Source organism: Furipterus horrens, unplaced genomic scaffold (genome assembly GCF_987537825.1).
Source record: "Furipterus horrens unplaced genomic scaffold, mFurHor1.1.pri manual_scaffold_3, whole genome shotgun sequence".
Lineage (NCBI taxonomy): Eukaryota > Metazoa > Chordata > Mammalia > Chiroptera > Furipteridae > Furipterus > Furipterus horrens.
Window position 1 is genome coordinate 183194748 of NW_028327173.1, and position 18140 is coordinate 183212887.

At 42.0% G+C, this 18140-nt stretch overlaps 1 protein-coding gene across 1 annotated transcript in view; it reads right to left on the minus strand.

Annotated features, from left to right (window-relative positions):
• Nucleotides 1-9770, minus strand: part of SPTB (spectrin beta, erythrocytic) — a 116983-nt gene extending 107213 nt beyond the window's left edge. The window contains exon 1 of the mRNA XM_090270980.1: nt 9655-9770. The gene's annotated coding sequence lies outside the window, so the exon portion shown is untranslated. The remainder of the gene's footprint in view (nt 1-9654) is intronic.
• Between the last annotated feature and the right edge of the window lie 8370 nt (nt 9771-18140).

An 18140-nucleotide genomic window follows, 5' to 3' on the forward strand; every position in this document is an offset into this window, starting at 1 on the left:
TTTTATGTTGTATATTTACCATTTAAAACAATATATTTTGAAAAAAGTCATGTGATTTCCATGCCCATTAAATAACTGTTGTTGGTCATTTAGGGGCCAGTGGGAACACCTTGTCTCTGACACTTAGATGCAATGCCATATGAAGAGTGAACGAGAGTATGAGACCAGGCACATAGGAAAGTTCTTTATCCAAAGGAGCAGTGTCTGTGTACCATTCTCTGGAAATGGAGACTACATAATCCACTAAGAAGGTGCCTTTGTTGGCAGCCATCTTCTAACAAATTTTTAAAAATATTTATTTATTTTTTTAGAGTGATGGAAAGGGAGAAAAAAGAGGGAGAGAAATATCGATGTGAGAGAGAAACATCAATCTGTTGCTTCTCATACGTGCTCCAACAGTGGAACAAACCTGCAACCCAGGCATGCACCCCCAATGGGAATCGAACTGACAACCCTTTGGTTCACAGGCCAGTGTTCAGACAACTGAGCCATGCTAGCCAGGGCATCTGACAATGTTTAATTAAGATAATCCCTATGTACCAGTACCACCACACTAGGGATGATTATCAAAGTGTACACCCCCAAAATTACTAATTACACTTCTATTTGCAAAAGCATTAAACAGGGCTTTATGTAAGACCCATAACTAACATTTATAAATGTGCCCTTCAGCAAATAATAGATGGACACACGGAAAGTTAAATAATAATTATAACATAAATCTATGATTATATTCAATTATCCCTTTAATTTGTTTTTTTATTGCATTAGTTTTCCATTATTATTTCATTCCCTCATATCCCCCAGCCCCTTTAACAAATTTGGAGACAGGAGAGACTACTGGGGCCTGGAGTGTTCCAGGAAGTCTAATGGAAATCACCCCAAATCTGGGAGTAATGTTCAGGACTCAGTAAGTAGCAGACAAACCTGGTTCAAGTAGAGGGTTTATGATGGGAAGTGGTAAGAGATAAGGATAGAAAAAGAGATTGGATCCAGATTGCAATGGCTCTTAAAAGTCAACTTGATGAGTTTGGATTTCCATCTCTTCCAGAGGGAAACCACCAGAGGTTTTTGAGAATGGGTGTTATATGATGTACATAGTGATCCAGTACAGGACGCCTTTGGTGAGGGAGACCCTTAACAGATAGAAAGCTGGATCCTAGGCCACTTAAGTACATACATGGCTATTAAGTCACAAAAATGAAAATAAGCATGTGCTTTTGCTAGGTTAAAGCTATGACTTTGAAATCTGTCAGGCCATATGCTGACATCTGCATTAGATTTTTCTTGGAGGATATACAGGAAGCTATTGACATTGGTAACTTCTGAGAAGAATGGAGGTGGGGAAGGAAGACTTTCACTTTTCATTGTATACTCTCATACAATGTGTATACACTTAACCATGTGCATGAATTCATTTTATAATTTAAAAAAGTTTTTAAGACACATCAACATTACAACTAAAACCTACTTGAAAAAATAATAACAGAACCTACTTGGTGAAGGAAATAGATATACAAATCCAGGAAGCACAGAGAGTCCTAAACAAGATGAACTAAAAGAGGCCCACTCCAAGATACATCATAGTTAAAATGCAAAAGGTGAAAAAAAATCTTTAAAGTAGCAAGAGAAAAGCAGTTAGTTACCTACAAGGGAGCTTCCATGAGATTGTCAGCTGATTTCTCAACAGAAACTTTGCAGGCCAGAGGGATTGGCAAGAAATATTCAAAATGATGAAAAGCAGGGACCTACAACCAAGATTACTTTACCCAGCAAAGCTATTATTTAGACTTAAAGGACAGATGAAGAGCTTTCCAGAAAGAAAAAGCTAAAGGAGTTCATCACCACCAAACCAGTATTATATAAAATGTTAAAGCATCTTCTTTAAGAAGGAAAAAAAAATATATATGAACAATAAAATGGTAGTGAATACATATCTATCACCAATTGTAGCTAAAAAACAAAATAAATAAACAAGCAGAATAGAAACAGGGATACAGAGACCATTTTGACAGTTGCCAGCTGGGAAGGAGTCTGGGGGATTGGTGAAAAAGGTGAAGAGCTTAAGAAGTACAAATTGGTACTTACAGTCATGGGGATGTAAAGTACAGCACAGGGAATATAGTCAATAATATTCTAATAACTATGTATGGTGTTCGGGTAGGTGCAAGATTTATCGGGATGATCACTTAGTAAGTTATGTAATGGCTAATCACTGGGGTGCACACCTGAAACTAATATAATAATGTATGTCAACTATAATTGAAAAAAATGACTAAGAAAAATAAAAATAAAGAGTTTTTAAAAATATGACAACAAAAAGTGCTTAAAAGTATTTGGGCTCTAACCAGCAAATTCAAAGCTTTTCTAACTATAAGTGAAATGTATTTCACTCTTATTTGTACCATATCTTAATCTCTGTCATATAGCGAGATGTCGTGGGAATGACCTAAAAGTAATAGCAAAGCGTTCACAGAACTAACTGCACATTTAAGGCTTCATTTCAAAACAACAGATGTTATGAGTCACCCACAATAAAAGACCTCCTTTTGGTGTATTTAAATGAAAAGCTTTCCTGAATCTATTATAAATCAACTCCTCAAGGGAAACAAAAATCAAAAATAATATCCCACAGTACCTTTGACAAGATAGATCCCTGGCTCAGTAAATGGCTTTTTGTCCTTCCAGTCGCTCAGACCAAAACTAATTGGGTCATCCTTTACTTATCCTTTTTCTCTCATCCTCAATATCCCAATCCCATCAACTCTACCTTAAAAAAATCTACCCAGAAGCAAGCTGCATCTCATCACCCCACCACCAGCAGCCAGGTCCATCCTCTTTAACCTTGACTACTACCATAGCTTTCATTCCATTCCACACCCTGCTTCTACTCTTGTGCCCTACAGTCAATATTCCACAGCACAGTCTGAAAGATCCTCACAAAATACAAATCTGAACAAGTTACTCCCCTGCCCACAACTTCCAGTGGTTTCCTATCACATGGCTAAAACCCAGAGTCCTTGTAGGATCTCAAGCCTGCAAGATCCAGACCCCATTTCCTCACCAACATCAACACCTGCACTCTCCCACTTGCTCCCACCACCTGAGTCACACTGGCTTCCTGACCACTCTTGGACAGGGCAGTGGCTTGGCCTCAGGGCCTTAGCACTCAACCTGAATCTCTTCTCCAAACATCCCTTTTCCCTTCCACCCCCTCACTTCATCTGGGTCTCTGCTCATATGAAAACTCATCAGAGAGGCCCTTTCCATCCATCCTACCTCAAATAGAACTATCCCTCTTTCCCGTCACACTGCTTTATTTTTCTTTATAGCACCTGAAATTATGATACGTACTCATGTGTTTGTTGTTCAGTACCTGTCTCACCCAACCAGAATGTGAGTGCCATGATGTCAGACTTTCTTTTTGTCATGCACACTGCTATATCCCCTGGGCCTAGACTATGCCTGGCAAATAAGTGAGAGTTTAATAAATAGTTGTGACTGAAGTACAAATCAAGGCACTCAAGATCACTGGACAAAAAGAAAAAAAAATTTTAAGCCTAAAATGAGGCATTAGCATAATAATGCCCAGTTAATTTAGAATAAGGGAATGAAAAGCCAAAACATCATTGACAGGCATATAAACACATCATTTATCTACCGCACCCTGGGAATCCATGTGCATGCTTGACATTCATTGCTTTGAGACATCATCTGTGTACATTCTGAAGGGCCATTCTTGAGGTTTTGTGGCTACAGAATAAGTACTGTGATGAGTCTCCTCCTCCCTCTTTCCAGAACTAATGAATTTAGACTGAAAGTTCTGCTGAAGAAAGCAAGTAAGCACTGTCTCAACCAGAAAGCCTAGAATATTCGGTTACTCTATTGAAGAGATCTGGACAAAGCCCCAGTCTTGGATCTAGGAAACTAGGTCAAAGTCAGGTTCTGCTATCATCTACTGGAAGGACCTTGGAAAAATCATTATTCATTTCTAATCCTGTTTCCTTGACTGTAAGTAGGAATGATGAGATCTTCCTTTCTTTTTCTATCAGGCATTATAAAATAAGATGATGCATATACAAAGGCATCCTGAAAACTGAGTGGACTATACAGCATCTGTGTGATCATCACCCTGTACTAGCTGATTTCTAGTTCACATTTCCTTCACTGCTACTGGTGAGCTTTGTCTAAACACAGATCTGATCAGGTCCCTCCCCTGCTCAACCTTCACTGATTTCAACTTGAACCTTCAACGTTTTTCACAAACTGAATCCAAACTATCTTTCTGGTCACATTTTGAGTACATTTCTGGATCATACCCTACCCATTCACATGGACCCACTTCTAATCTAATCATGCTCTACTGCATGTCTGTTTGTTACTAAACGCCCAGGACCCCATCCCTGCCCATCTTCCCTTCTTCCACTAGAAAATTTCTAGGCTTTCCACACCTGAACCAGATGCTTCCTCCTATAGATTCTGTCTTGGGTGTCCTGTTGAATCACCAGGCCAGCAGGCCTCCATCTCATACTTTTTTGTGTCCTTAGCACATAAAAGTGTAATGTACACAGTAGGTACCCAATGTTTGCTCTTTCTGAATATTTCTCAAAAGAATCTCTCAGGACTTTCCAGCTCTAACTCTCTATGACATATGGCTCAGAGTCAGTATTATGAAAGGCCACCTTTTAATTTTCCACCCTGAGAAAATATGATGGAAGGTGAAATTGACCAGTCCTGGGAGGCTTGTGGAAACCGGCAGGAACTGAGCAGAAATACAGAATGAGGCCACGGAAGGACTGCTTTCCAGTCCTCATAAGTTATGTCTTTCAAGTGCTCTTTGTTTTATATGAAGTATTATGAATTCTCAAATGAGACACACCCATATTTTCAACTTATTCCCTTTCAGGATTATCCAAGTTTCTGCTTCTTTTCATGATGGTGGAAACTTCTGAACCGACTATAATTCAAAGCAATTATTGTTCTTTGGCTGTCAAGGTGCCCTGTTATTCTTTTCATAAATATCCTGGATGATCTGAGCCAAGTTCATTGCAAAGTCTATCTTTTTCTAGCCCTGTGCCTTTTCACTTGCTAAAGTTATAGCATTCACATGAAAAAAAGGAAGCCCCACTTTTGCCCCCAGTGCTAACATGATATATGTCTGGGTTTTAACTGTCCTTGTAATTAGTCCCTTAGCCAGGTCTGCACAGGTATAGTGTGGAAATTAAACATTATGGCAAAACCTGAAAAGGCCTCACTGAGGTAGGAAGACGGCTTCATAATATTTCCTACCACCAGAAGAAGGAAAGAAAAAAAATCAAAGGAGGTGGTTTGGGAATGTCATAAGCTAGCCAGACAATCTATAAAGAAAGCATTTTCTGTCTCTGACTGCTTCTAACACTAACATGGTGTGAGCTATAAAGCTGGGATCCCCTAGCGGTTTGATATTCAGCTAAGGCTGGCTGAAAATGGAAGAATTGGATCTTTTGGCTGTGAATTAAGAAATAAGCACAGCAACAAAGGGAAACATGCTATGACATTTTCTAAATATTTACCAAGGGGAGTTGACAATTCAGTGAGTGAAGCCAGATCTGACAGTGAATTCTCCCGACTGCCTCCTACACCTTCCCTGGATCACCATTTCCATCTCCAAGACCACGTGACCATTGCCTTTTGGGGTTGTCAGAGGAAAGCAGCATCTTTGTGATAAACCCAGCAAATGCTACACAATGATGCTGGCACACAGATCACTGCATTTACTCTTCCTCCTCAGATTTCTTATCTAAAATAGAGGAGTAACCAAAGAGCTGTTTGTAAAAAACTGAGTCAATACAACCTACTTTTGAGACAAAATACGTCTTTCCACAGTCATTTTTGGCTAGTAATATTCATATGGTTTCAAAACTCGGTATCCATGAATTTCCCTGCCAGTACTCATTATAAAGTCAAATTTCTCATCAGTCCACACAGCAGTTATTTTCACTCTTGATCCTCCCAAGTCAATTCATAAATGTTAATCTACAGGTCTGAGGTTATTAAAAATCATTATGGATAATGAAGAAATATACTTTATGTCACTTTAAACCTCCCACTGTTTGCCCTAGCTGGTGTGACTCAGTTGGTTGGGTGTCATCTGGCAAACTGAAAGGTCACCAGTTCAATTCCCAGTTAGGGCACATGCTGAGATTTTGGGTTTGGTCCCCATTTGGGTTGGGGCACATACAGATGGCAGCCAGTTGTATTTCTCTCCCTCTCTCTCTCTCCCTCCCTTCCCCTCTATCTAAACAAACAAACAAACAAACTTCCCACTGGTCATGTTTCCTACCTTTTCAGGTATTAGATAGAGGGTAAAATTTTGTGTTTGATTTTGATTTAATTCACTGAGTTTAAATAGCTATCTGATAGTCCCAATAATTCCCTCAAGTCCTTTCTTTCCTCCACAGACCCAGAAATGCTATAATTATTGGTCTTGAGATTTGTACTGTTTCAAGATAGTAATACATACCTCTGTAAACCAAACAGGCAATGGGGAGATTATGAAACAGTTTAGAGTTTAATCTCCATTAACATCTCTCCTGCCTACCTCCAATACTTCTGTAAGATTTTGCTAAGAATTTGCTAAGTAGTGAGTTTTACAATATAGTCTCCTACAATCTCCCCCAAAGTGGGGGGGGGGGAGCTTCAGTGGGTTGATTAGGCAGAACTTCAGGAAATAAACTCAATTCTGGCCTTGAAAGAGAGAGACAGGAAAGAAATGGGAAGAATAGAAGATATGTACCATATCTGCGCAGAAGTAATTGGGTAAACAGCAGTTAGGTCTCACCTTTAAGCAAGTGACTACGCAAGTAGAAGGCTGGACTCAGTGACCTCCAAGATCCCTTTCCTGTCCTATAGTGTTTGTCTCATGAATTTTTTATAATCATCCTCTGTCCTATCACACTGTGCTCATGCATCATCAAGCCCTCCCGGCCACTTCCAGGACTGAAAGAAAAATTTGTTTTCAAAAAAATCCATGCTTTGACTACTGCCAAAATTACAGTCCTGTCCTTGAAACAATGACTTAAACATAATGGACAAGGCTAAACACCTATGAGCAAATAAGTGTCCAATGTCATCTTCAGGTAATATTTTTAAAGCTTCTCTGATGTAAGCAGAATTCTTACCCAAGGTCTTGAGAGTGAATGACTGCAAAGCTAACAAGCAATCCTAGAACCAAATCTCTCCAACTTGTACTTCTATATCCCCTGCCAAAGGTCTAACCTTAAAAAGAGGGTGGAACCAAAGAGCGGGGTTTGAATTCTGGCCCCACCTCTCATCAGCTGTGAGATGGGAGGCAAATTATTTAATCTCCTTGAACCTGTTTTGTTGCCTGTAAAATACTGATAATATGAGCTACCTTGCAGAGTTACTATGACAATGAAATAGGCTAATATGAAGAAAACTCTGAGCATTCATTTATTCATTCTCTCACTCATTCAACAAAGGTTAACTTAGTGTCCACGCACCAAACTAGACACTAGTACATGAAAGACAGGGGAAAAAAATAAAAGCTATTATTATTTTTATTGACCAAAAACAGCTTGTTTGCATAACTGTGGCAGAACCATCAGGTTGTGACTTTAGTTCAAAACTTTCATTCACACCTAGTTTGCCAGATGTGATCCCAGGTGGGAGTCTGCCTCCTGCCATATCTTTACCCCAAAGCCAATCACCTAGCAGGTGTTCTGCTAGAGGACACTATCACAACACTTGGAAGAAGCAACAACCAGAGCAAAAGGTGGTGTCTCAGCTCTCAGCTGGGCAAGCCGCTCAGGAAAACTTGATATGCCTGTACCACAAGGCCCGTCCTGGATGCCTGGGAGTTTTCAGGTGCTTTCAGTTCCACCAGCAGACTCTGAATCTTCTGAGAATTACGGATTAACAGAGCTGGCTCCTCCCCAATCATTGGGACTGAGCCAGTGATAAAGCTACGAGCAACAGCTAAAGGGTCTAAAGGCTATGTTTTCATAATGTAGGATTTACCTCTCTTGGCTGTGCTTTACTCTAGAGTCCGATCCAGTTCTGTATAAACGACCCACCTCTGAAGAGTCAGTTGTTTTCAAGGCTGGTGGGCTCTTCTTCGATGTGAACCTAATATTCCTTTCCCTAGCTGTCCCACAGCCTCCGAGCAAATACAAGCCTAGCTATGTTGAGTATTGACTACACTTAACTCTCTGCACTTACCCCAAAAGAGTTTAAGATGTTCTGGAACTCAGGGCTCCTAGCAAAAGAGTGAAAGTCTCACCCTGGACTAGGAAATAACCTGCCCTGGGTCATGGGGGTGGCAGGTGGTCCAAGAGTGAATTCTGGAATAAAATTTGGAACCATCTGTGAAGCTTAGGGTAAATTAGTGGATAGTGAGAGGTGCCTACAATTTTGGTTTGCAGGCTCCTCTCACCCAGGAGCCACCTGAATCACTCTCGTTAGAAACTGAAGTATAGATCATGACCATCTCAAGGCTGTGGATTTTGCATGGCTGCCTCGTACCTGGAGGTGACAGGCTAGCCTCTCCTCACAGGTGCTCTAGGTACCAAATCTGTCACTATATTACACACACACAGATACACACATCACAAACGCGCGTGTGTGTGGGTGTGCCCATCTGATGCATCTAACATTTTTTACAAAGTGGCTTTTTCATTTTCCTTAAGCTTGTTATTATTAACTCCTGGCGCTGCTAACAGCTCACTGAAAACAGTGGTTTGGATATTAATAGGCTATAAATCAAGGCCCTACCTTGGGCTCGTTGTCACGGAAACAGTACTCAAGCCCACAGCTACTTCCCCACCCTTGGAAGTCTGGGTGAGTTGGTGGGAGTTGAGGATTGTTTTAAAGTTCCTGTTATTTCTCCCACTTTCTGTTATTTCTCAGGGCCAAGCTGTTGGAGAAAGTGGGACTGAGGAGGCGGTGAGAGTAGAATGGACCACAGCAGCTTTCAGGAGCGGAACTCTTTGGGAGGGAAAGGGTGGGGAACCTTGGAGCATGCCTCGGGCACTCCGATCTTTCCTCCCTGGGTCTGCACCCGGCCACTGTCTCCACGTCGTTCCCAGAGCCCAGGGGCCGACCCCCTCCGCTGCCTTGCCCTGTCCTCCCTGCCAGGGCGCTGGGCTGCCTGGGGAGCGCACAGCCAAGTTCCCCAGAAGAGAATCGGAGCAGCCCCAGGGCTGAGAAGCCCGACAGCGGGAGGCAGAGACGGCAGAGCGAAGGTCGGATAGGCTAGCGACAGAACCCCCTTTGCCCCCAAGCCTGGGTCCTGGAGGAGGCAAACTAGGGCCAGAACATGCACCCCCTTCACCGCCCTCCCAGCGTCCCCGGGCGACGCTCCAGGATCTGCCTCTTCAAAGCAAGCGTCGAGTTCACCAAGCGCTTCCCGAAGCCCACGCGGATTCCCGCGCCCCGGGGGTATTCGTTGCCGCAGCCGCCAGGGCCTCCCAGTCCCAGCGCCGGGCACCTGGGGCTGGGCCCCCACCGGGTCCCCTGGGCCCCGCAGGTCAAGCGGCCCCTGGGCCCAACGCCTCCTCTGCGCTGCCTCCTCTGCGCTCGCGCCGCGCGCCCCATCCTCGAGCATCCGCACCCGCACCCAAACCCCTCGGGCCGCCAGGCCCTCCCGGGACTCACCTGCGTTGGGGCTGTAGCGGCGGCCAGCCCGAGCCCGGGGGCGGCGGCGGCGCAGGGGGAGGAGGGCAGCGCGGGGCTCCTGGCACAGCGGCCGCCGGGCGCCTGGTGCTGCCGAGCCGCGGACCCGCCCAGAGATATAAATAACATTATCTGAGGAGGGACATTCCTGCCGGGGGACATCGCTGCTGCCGGGACCAGATAGTCCCGCGGCGGGGGCGGGGGAGGCGGGGCCGCAGCCTCCCGCAGCGCCAGGCCCAGCCCCCACCTTCCCCACCCACTCCCGCACCTGCCAATCAGCCTCCGCGCCCCGGGGCACCTGCCGGGCCTCCTCCGGGCTCCCGGGGCGGGCCTCTGTCTCCTAGCGGGCAGCGGAGGCCCAGGATGCCAGTCCTCCGAGCCGCCGCAGGGCCCCATAGTCGCTCACCTCCCCAAACCGCGCACTACCCGAGTCCCTTGCGGCAGGGAAAAGGGTTTGACTCTGCAGCTCGGGCCTAATTCGTGTGCCCGGAGTTCGGAACGGCTAGCCTGGCCACGAAAGTGAGCACTTCAGCCTTTCCCGCCCTGCGTCCCCGCTGCATACAGTCAGGTGTTTTAAATATACTAAAATACACGCTTGGGCAGTAGGGTGGGCTAGGCGAGCGCCCGGGCAGTGCGCCCCCGTAGCGGTGGTTTTGGCAGGGACTGATTGTTCCCCGGGGTTAGTGTGTTTGCTTGCTCCGGTCCGGCTTCTTCCCTCCGTCCCTCTTGGCGGCAAGAGCAGACGCGAGGAGGACAGGGGTGGGCACTGGGCCAGAGGCCCCCCACTTCCAGCCTGTTTCTGTCTGCAAACCTGGTGAGGTCGGGACGGATCCGCAAAGCTGGCGGAGCGCAGCCCGCAGTCCCAAGGCGCTCGCACATTGCAGGGACTGTAATCAACAGGCAAGCTGCCACACCAGCCCACCCGCACCTCCTGGCCGGCCCCCAGTCTCCTGGCGAGACTCCAGGTCTTCTTCACTGTAAGCCTGGGTGGTGTGGGATGCAGCAGGCCAAGGAAACACTAGAACCAATGGTGGTGCCAGAGAGGAAAGAGAAAGTACGTCCGAGTCACCTCGGGAGAAAAACTAATAGAAGAACATGGACAGCTTGTAAGGTAGTTCATTTTGGGGACTTTCTTGTGATACGAAGTCAATGTGCAATTAGGGTGGAAGGTCCTTCTTCTCCACCTGCGGTGCCTGGGAGGGCTTCTCACCAGTCATTAGACCAGGCAGTCTTAGGTATTATGGAGATGGCAGTGGAGGTTAAAGGGGTAGAGATGCAGAAAAGAATGTTAACTTTGATGCTGCCTGGTGTTCTTAATGGAACTGTCTTACTCCTGAGTTATTTACCTGGGAGAATAATTATGTTATTTTCTAGGATTCACCAGGAAAAGGGTGTTTAATTGCCAGACGTCCATGCTTAGTTTATACATTGAACATTAGCAAAGATATTCCACTTCCTGCTGCAGCCACACTTATTGAGAGTGGGCATTTAGACAGTGAGATGTGTTAAGTGTGGCAAACTCAACAGATATTACAAAGCCACAGAGCTCCCCACCACACCCCCTGTATTAAGTTTGATTTCCCAAGAGACACTAGTAACATAGGGAAGATAAAAGAATATTTGTCATCATCTAACAGATTAGCAGTGATTCCCTCCTTTCTGATAACATTTTAGAATACATTTGTTTATTGCTGAGTTAGAAACAGAAAGGTCTTTTTCATTTAGAAAATTATTTAAGAACCAAGTTCTGGCAAGGAAAACACTAGAAAAACAGGCCACCTTCAAAAGCTGAGACAATCATGTATGTCAAGTAGAAATCCTTGATCTCTTTTTGAAAGAAAATGAAAGTTAGGTTTTTAGAAGATGTGTGTAAAATAACTTACTAAATTCATGATTCTCTAGACTTGCAGCTCCACAGCAACATAACTATATACCTCATGAAACAGATCATTCTTCGCTATAGGTTTGTGCCACTGGACTGAAAAATTGCACAGATTTCTTTGTAGCCTTAAATTTTATCATTTTTAAACACACGAAAACATGAATAAGACAAAAGCACCAATTCGGTGGACAGATTACGCCAGGATTTTACAAACCAGCTCAGCTACCTTAGTTATCTCCACTTTAGCTGAAAGTTAAATTATTCAATACAACCTCATTTGCTACAGAGTCTGTTACCCTGACAGCATCCCCAAATGCTTTACAGCTAATAGAGTTGCAGTGAAATGATGAAGCAGAACTGAGGGAGAGAGCTGAGACATACAGGCATATCTCGTTTTATGCGCTTTGCTTTCTCGTGCTTCGCTGGCGTTGCATGGCTTAGAAACTGATGGCAAGACCCTCCACCAGCAAAAAGATTATGACTGTTTTTACTTTGTTACTTGCTTTTTATGGTGGTCTGGAATGGAACCAACAGAATCTCCGAGGTATGCCTGTACAGAGGAAAAGGGCATTGTCAGATGAATTGCCAGCGGAGGAGGGTAGCAGATCCCAGGGAGAGGGAATTAGATATTGGGGAGAGTGAAATAGAAAGGAAGGAAAAGCTGGTATAAGGGTTGATAACTGAGGTCATTGGTTGTGGACAACAGGGATTGATACTGGAGGGACTTCTTAAGAAGAGTGTAGAATACCTCCTGAAATTGTCTGAAGTGTGTAGATTGTCAAGGGGCTGCCCTCTCTGACCACCACCCCAAATTGCCAGCAGGCAAGTTGCATCTTTGGAAGAGTTCTGGGGCCAGAAAGGAAGGTGTGCTTTGAAAATAGATGCTGTTAGACAGAAAGTGGGGGGACGCCCTCATAGAATTCTCTACCCAGCTCCACCTAAAATCAACAGGCAAGGCCAAGAGGATATGTCAGGTCAGCAGAGAAATCTAACACAAGAAAGAACATTCACTTTTTATCTATTTCGATATCCTCTGAATTTTTCACATTGAACATGTATTATTTAATAATAGAGATAATAAAGAAAATAATAGGTAGAGATTATATCAAGATGGTGGATTGAACACATATATTCTCTCCCCTCCCAAATCTTATAAAAAGCTATGTCTTAGAATAGGAAACCAAACAGCACAGAGAAATAAGAAAAAGGGTGATCAGTTTTCCAAGAATTTTTAGGAAATCCTGAACTTTAAGAGAGAGGCAAGATCTGCTCTAAACAGGAACAATCAGGGGAACCAAACAGGTTCAGAAAAAATAGTTTGGGCAAGTTCCAAGAAAGAGTCAATTTATACAAGAGGAGCAAGTGACCCTAGAATAATATACTTAAGCCTCCTCTCCCCTGCTGGCATTAAGAATGAGAGGTCTGCCTATAGGATAAAGAAGTTAGTGGGGATCCTGAGACTTGAGGCCCAGGTGCCTATGGAACCCCCAGATATGAAAGGGAACCCTCACTATTTCTGCATAGCATGTTGTTCCCTTCCTTCATAGCCCCCGAAGAGAGGCTATAATAAACAGATGGGGCAGGCAAAAAGCATCCTCAAAAAGAAGATGAGCGGACAATTAAAATCACCCAAGATTTTTGTGGGGGGAGGAAAAGCAATCCCATGAAAGAGAAACACCAAACTCAACTAACAGAAGGAATATCAGAGGAAACTAAGTTAATTAAAGAAACTGAAGGTAAAATTGAGATGAATTCAAATGTTGTTCAGCAAAATTTGAAAGGATATTCAACCTACAACAAATAATCAGTGGGAAATCATAGAAATTAAAGTGATTTTCTAAAATTTAAAATTCATTAGCTGATAAGCAGAATAGACCAAGTTGAATAGCAGATTTGTGGAAGCAGAAATTCTCCCCAAACACAGAGCAAAGACAAGGAGGTGGAAAGTTTGTGTGTGTTTCTTTTCATAATTGAAAGCCATGGAGGCAAGATACTCACAGTGCAATATCTATCTAATAAAAGTTACAAAAGGGAAGAAGAGAGTAAAGGGGATAATAAGAAAAAGTTCTCAGAGTTGAAGAAAAACATGAATTTTCAGATTATAAAACCCTACTGAGTTTAGAGCAGGATGAAGGTTTTAAAATATAGTTTACAGGTTTATGTACAGTTTAGGGTTTGTGATTTTATTTATAAGATCTAAGGACTTGAATAAAATTAAATCATAAACCCAAACTATAATGAACTAGACTAACTTGGTGTGCCTTGAATTAAATGAATCCTAAAAAACTATTTTTTCCTGAATCACAGAACCATAGTTATTTGTTAGAAATAAATTTAAAAACTGCTTTCACTTAGAAATGAACATATATATCAGAAGGCTCCTTAAAAACAAATGCAAAACTAAATAAATGTGAACTTACCTGATGTTTGACTCACTCAAACCCCTGCTAACAACAATAGAGGGATCAAGAACTTAGGGTAATGTACACAAAAATAGTGCTTAGAGCTTAAAAAACATTACGTAGTTCCCTTCTTTTTCACCCTTTCACCCAGAGATACTTTTCATGAAACTAAGCTGAAATGTCCATTTCATTTCAGGATATATTTAGGGGGACCATGCCCTCCAAATGAAGACAAGAAGCAGGAAAGCCCACCATGTACCATACAGAGGAGGCAAGGATGTAAGAGCAAATTCTCCCTTCAGATGCTTCAAACCGGAATGAACCCAAAAACTTACAGCAAGTATACAAATACTAAACTGACCACCTTCTGAAGATGCAGGTGACACCAATTTCAAATTTCCCTTCATCATAATGGAAAGAAGCGGGATGAAGCTTACATCCTGCCATCCACTAGTCCATGGGAGCACTAACCAGGCTTTGGAATGGATAAGCATCTTTCCTTTTATAGCTCTTCTCCCCTTTTCAGGACTAGATTTTCTGTTACCTAAGGGATGAGAGCTTGTGCAGATGTAATATAACAGCAGGCTTATGTTGGGGTGTGCTGGTGAGCTGGTGCCTGAAGGTGCTGTGTTCTTTGGCAGTTGTTGATCAGTCTGTATTAATTTGTGAGGGCTGCCATGACAAGTACCACAGACTGCGTGAATTAAACAATGGAAATTTATTCTCTCACAGTTCTCGAGGCTAGAAGTCTGAGATCAAGGCACTGGCGTGGTTGTTTCTTCTGAGGCCTCCCTCCTTGACTTGTAGATGGCTGTCTTCTTCCAAGGTGTTTCCTCTGTGTGTCTTCGTCCAGTTTTCCTCTCTTCTTATAAGGATACCGTAATATTGGGTTAGGCCCACCCATATGACCTCGTCTTGCCTTCATTACCTCTTCAAAGGCCCTACCTGCAAATATAGTCAGTTTCTGAGGTAGGTGGGTGGGGGGATAGGGGAGTTAGGATTTCAACATATGAATTTGTCTCGGGGAAGGGGAGCATGTACAAGTCAGCTCATAACCCAGGCCTCATCTTTTCTCACATGAATCGCTTCTATTAGCCTCCTAACTGCTCTCCCATTTTCCAGTTTCACTCTTCTTCCATTCTTTTTCCACATAGTAGCCAAAGTACAGTTTATTAGAAGGAAATCTGATTATTCACTCTCTACTTGAAATCAGCCAGTGGCTTCCCATTGCTTTCATGATACAGTTTTACGTTTCCTAGAACCTGGCTCAGTATCGGACACACAAGATGTACTTAATATTAAGACAGAAAGGCCTGATAGTGAATGAGTGAATAAATGAATTAATGCACAAACAAATAATAAAAGCTAAAAGAGGATTGTAATCTTGGAGATAAACAAAGAAGTAGGTAATCCAAAATCATTTCTATGTGGCTTAACAATACATATTTGTGATTTTTTTCATGAGATTCATTTTCCTATTTATGTTATTTAAATGAATTCATATTCCCTGAGACATACTTGGCAATATTTGTGCCTGAATTTCACTAGCTCCTTGGCCACTGTGGCACATTCATACCTAACTATCTGTGGGTGAGAAATGGAGTTAATTGGATTTTATATTCACACCTACCACCAAGTTCACCTATGGGAGCAGGAGCCTAATATCTTCCAGTGCCTCATTTATAATGAGGTATAGCAGACACAATAGTCGTGGTTCAGTCTCTGTCTGCTTCACCCTCTCAGTGCCATTTCTGACCTCGTCCTTGGTCAGTGGCCCTGCTCCAATCCCCACGCTCCAGTATGTCAAAGCATTGAGACACAGGATTGAGAACATAGAAAGGTGGATCCAAAAGCATTATGAGCTTTAAGTGATGTTGTTTGACATTAACACTATTTTGACTATTCCACAAAGTGGAGAATCTACATGTGAATAATTGAGAATACCTAAACCTTCAGGGGAGAAAATTAAATTTCAAAATCAAGTTTGTTAACAAGGAATGACAGCTAGAGTTCTAACAATTCAACCAATTAAACAATTTTGTGTTTATATAATAATTATTGCCAGCATAAATGGTCTTGTGCCTTTATGTGTTTGTAAGCAGTTTCCAAATGCACAATATTTAAAAAATAATATTAACCAAGACCTTTGGGAAAATTTCAATAAAGTTTGGAAAGATAGTGCAATAAAAGACTCTATTACCTCTGCAAAGTCATTTCATTTTTTATTCTGTAGATATTTCTGCAGCTGCTTAACTTCTTTTTTAATATCTCTTCAATGCTTTGACGTCTAGAAGAAACTATGATTCACTCAAACATGATTTATTTTCTGGAATAACTGGTTCTTATCAAAAACATCATTTTTTCTTGTTCTCCTTTGTGTATGGCTAATTCTATTTTTAAAAGGTTACTTACCAGTCTCTTTTTGCCAAATGTCACATAATCATTTCTATTCAATTTCATGAAGTAAATTGCTATCATTATCCTTATTGCTAGATAAAGAAACCAAGAAACTCAGAGTTTAAGTAATTTTCCAAAAATCGCATAAAACTCCAAATTCCTTGCTTACTAGAGTTGTTTGTCCAGGAAGCAGTGTCCTACAGTTTTTAAGCTAAAACATTCCTATGGTATTTAATGTAGGTGATCTATATTACAGCCTGATATTTTAAGTCAATAATTAAGAATTTAGGCCCAAATTATACTGAGCATATGGAAGTAACAGCTCTGTGCTGCTTGTTCTATTCCATCATCTTCTTAATCTTCAAAATACACTTACTTAAGCATCCAGCTCTGGACTCTCCACAGTAGAAACGGAAATAAGTGAAAGCTGGAGACTTCTTTTGGAAGGGTTTCAAAAGCTGTGAGTGAGCATCAGCATTCCATCAGTGACCTCAGCCACTGCCTAAACCTATTTCTCAACTCCCTCTCTTTACCTGCACCCAATATGGCCAGAAATTCATAAGTAGGAGCCTGTCCATGTGATTTTGGATCCTTGAGATATTCCCTGCCCTCATTCCAAAGATTATATAAGAATCTGCTAACTTATTTCATAACAAACAACAAACATTAAAATGTAAATGACCCTGGAAAGAGTTAAGCTTTTAAGGTAGAGCCTTTGGCTATTAGAATTAACAAAAAGTACCACTTAGTGGCATTTTAATAGTCAAGCAATTTTTTAAAAATAGAGGATAGCAGGGTGGATTGGAAAAGATCAGTGGACATAGAGTCAAAATACCAGGATTCTACTCCCCCTTAAACCTCTCTATGCCACAATTTTTCTTCTGCAAAATGATGGCATTGAACTAGCTACTTTCTCTAGGGACTCTTTTAGCTCTACCTATCTATGCTTTACATTCATAAGAACATACTAGATATTCATTACAATGTTCCCTGAAATGAAAATTGGAAATCACTTCATTGTTCATCAAAATGAAATTGGTCAAACCAACTATGGTAAGCATACATACACATACACATATAAATTCTATGTAGCTAGTTAAGTGATAATGGTGTTTGATATTTATCAACAGGAAAAGATACCTTCACATATTGTAGAATTATTTTAAAGTAGACTTCAAATAATTTCTGTTTGACTAAGAAATAAAGTATTTTATATCAGTAAGTATACTCCTAAAAATATTGTTATTTCTAAATGGTGGGATTAAGAGTGTTTCTTACTTCCTTCTCTATTTTTCTACAATGTTTAGGTATTCTATAAGAAACAATAAAGTTATTTTCATTTTGGGGAAAATCTAGTCAAGTGTAACTAGCAAATATTAGATCCTTTACTGTGAGCCAGTTTTGATAGAGAAGAGGGCCAAGGCAAGAACGAAACAGCAGTGAGCTGAAGGAAAACAATGTTTAAATACTTTCATTAATAACTCAGATAATGAAATAAATATGTGCCATGAAGGTAAAGGACTGTTCTTGCTACACAACTGGGCACAGTTGATCTGTTTTCCTCAGTCCTCTCAGCCATCACCAGTGCTGGGAGATGGATCTGCCTGACCGGTGCGCACTCCCTCGCCAGTCCATCCCATGCATGATGGGAATATTTGTCAAAGTCATCAGACTGGCTGTTGGATCCAATCCAAAGCCAGCCATCTTATGACAGAATTAATCTCATAACTTTGTTTCCTTAATTACGGTGCTTGAATTATTTTTGAGTTTCCTAAGGTTAACTAATC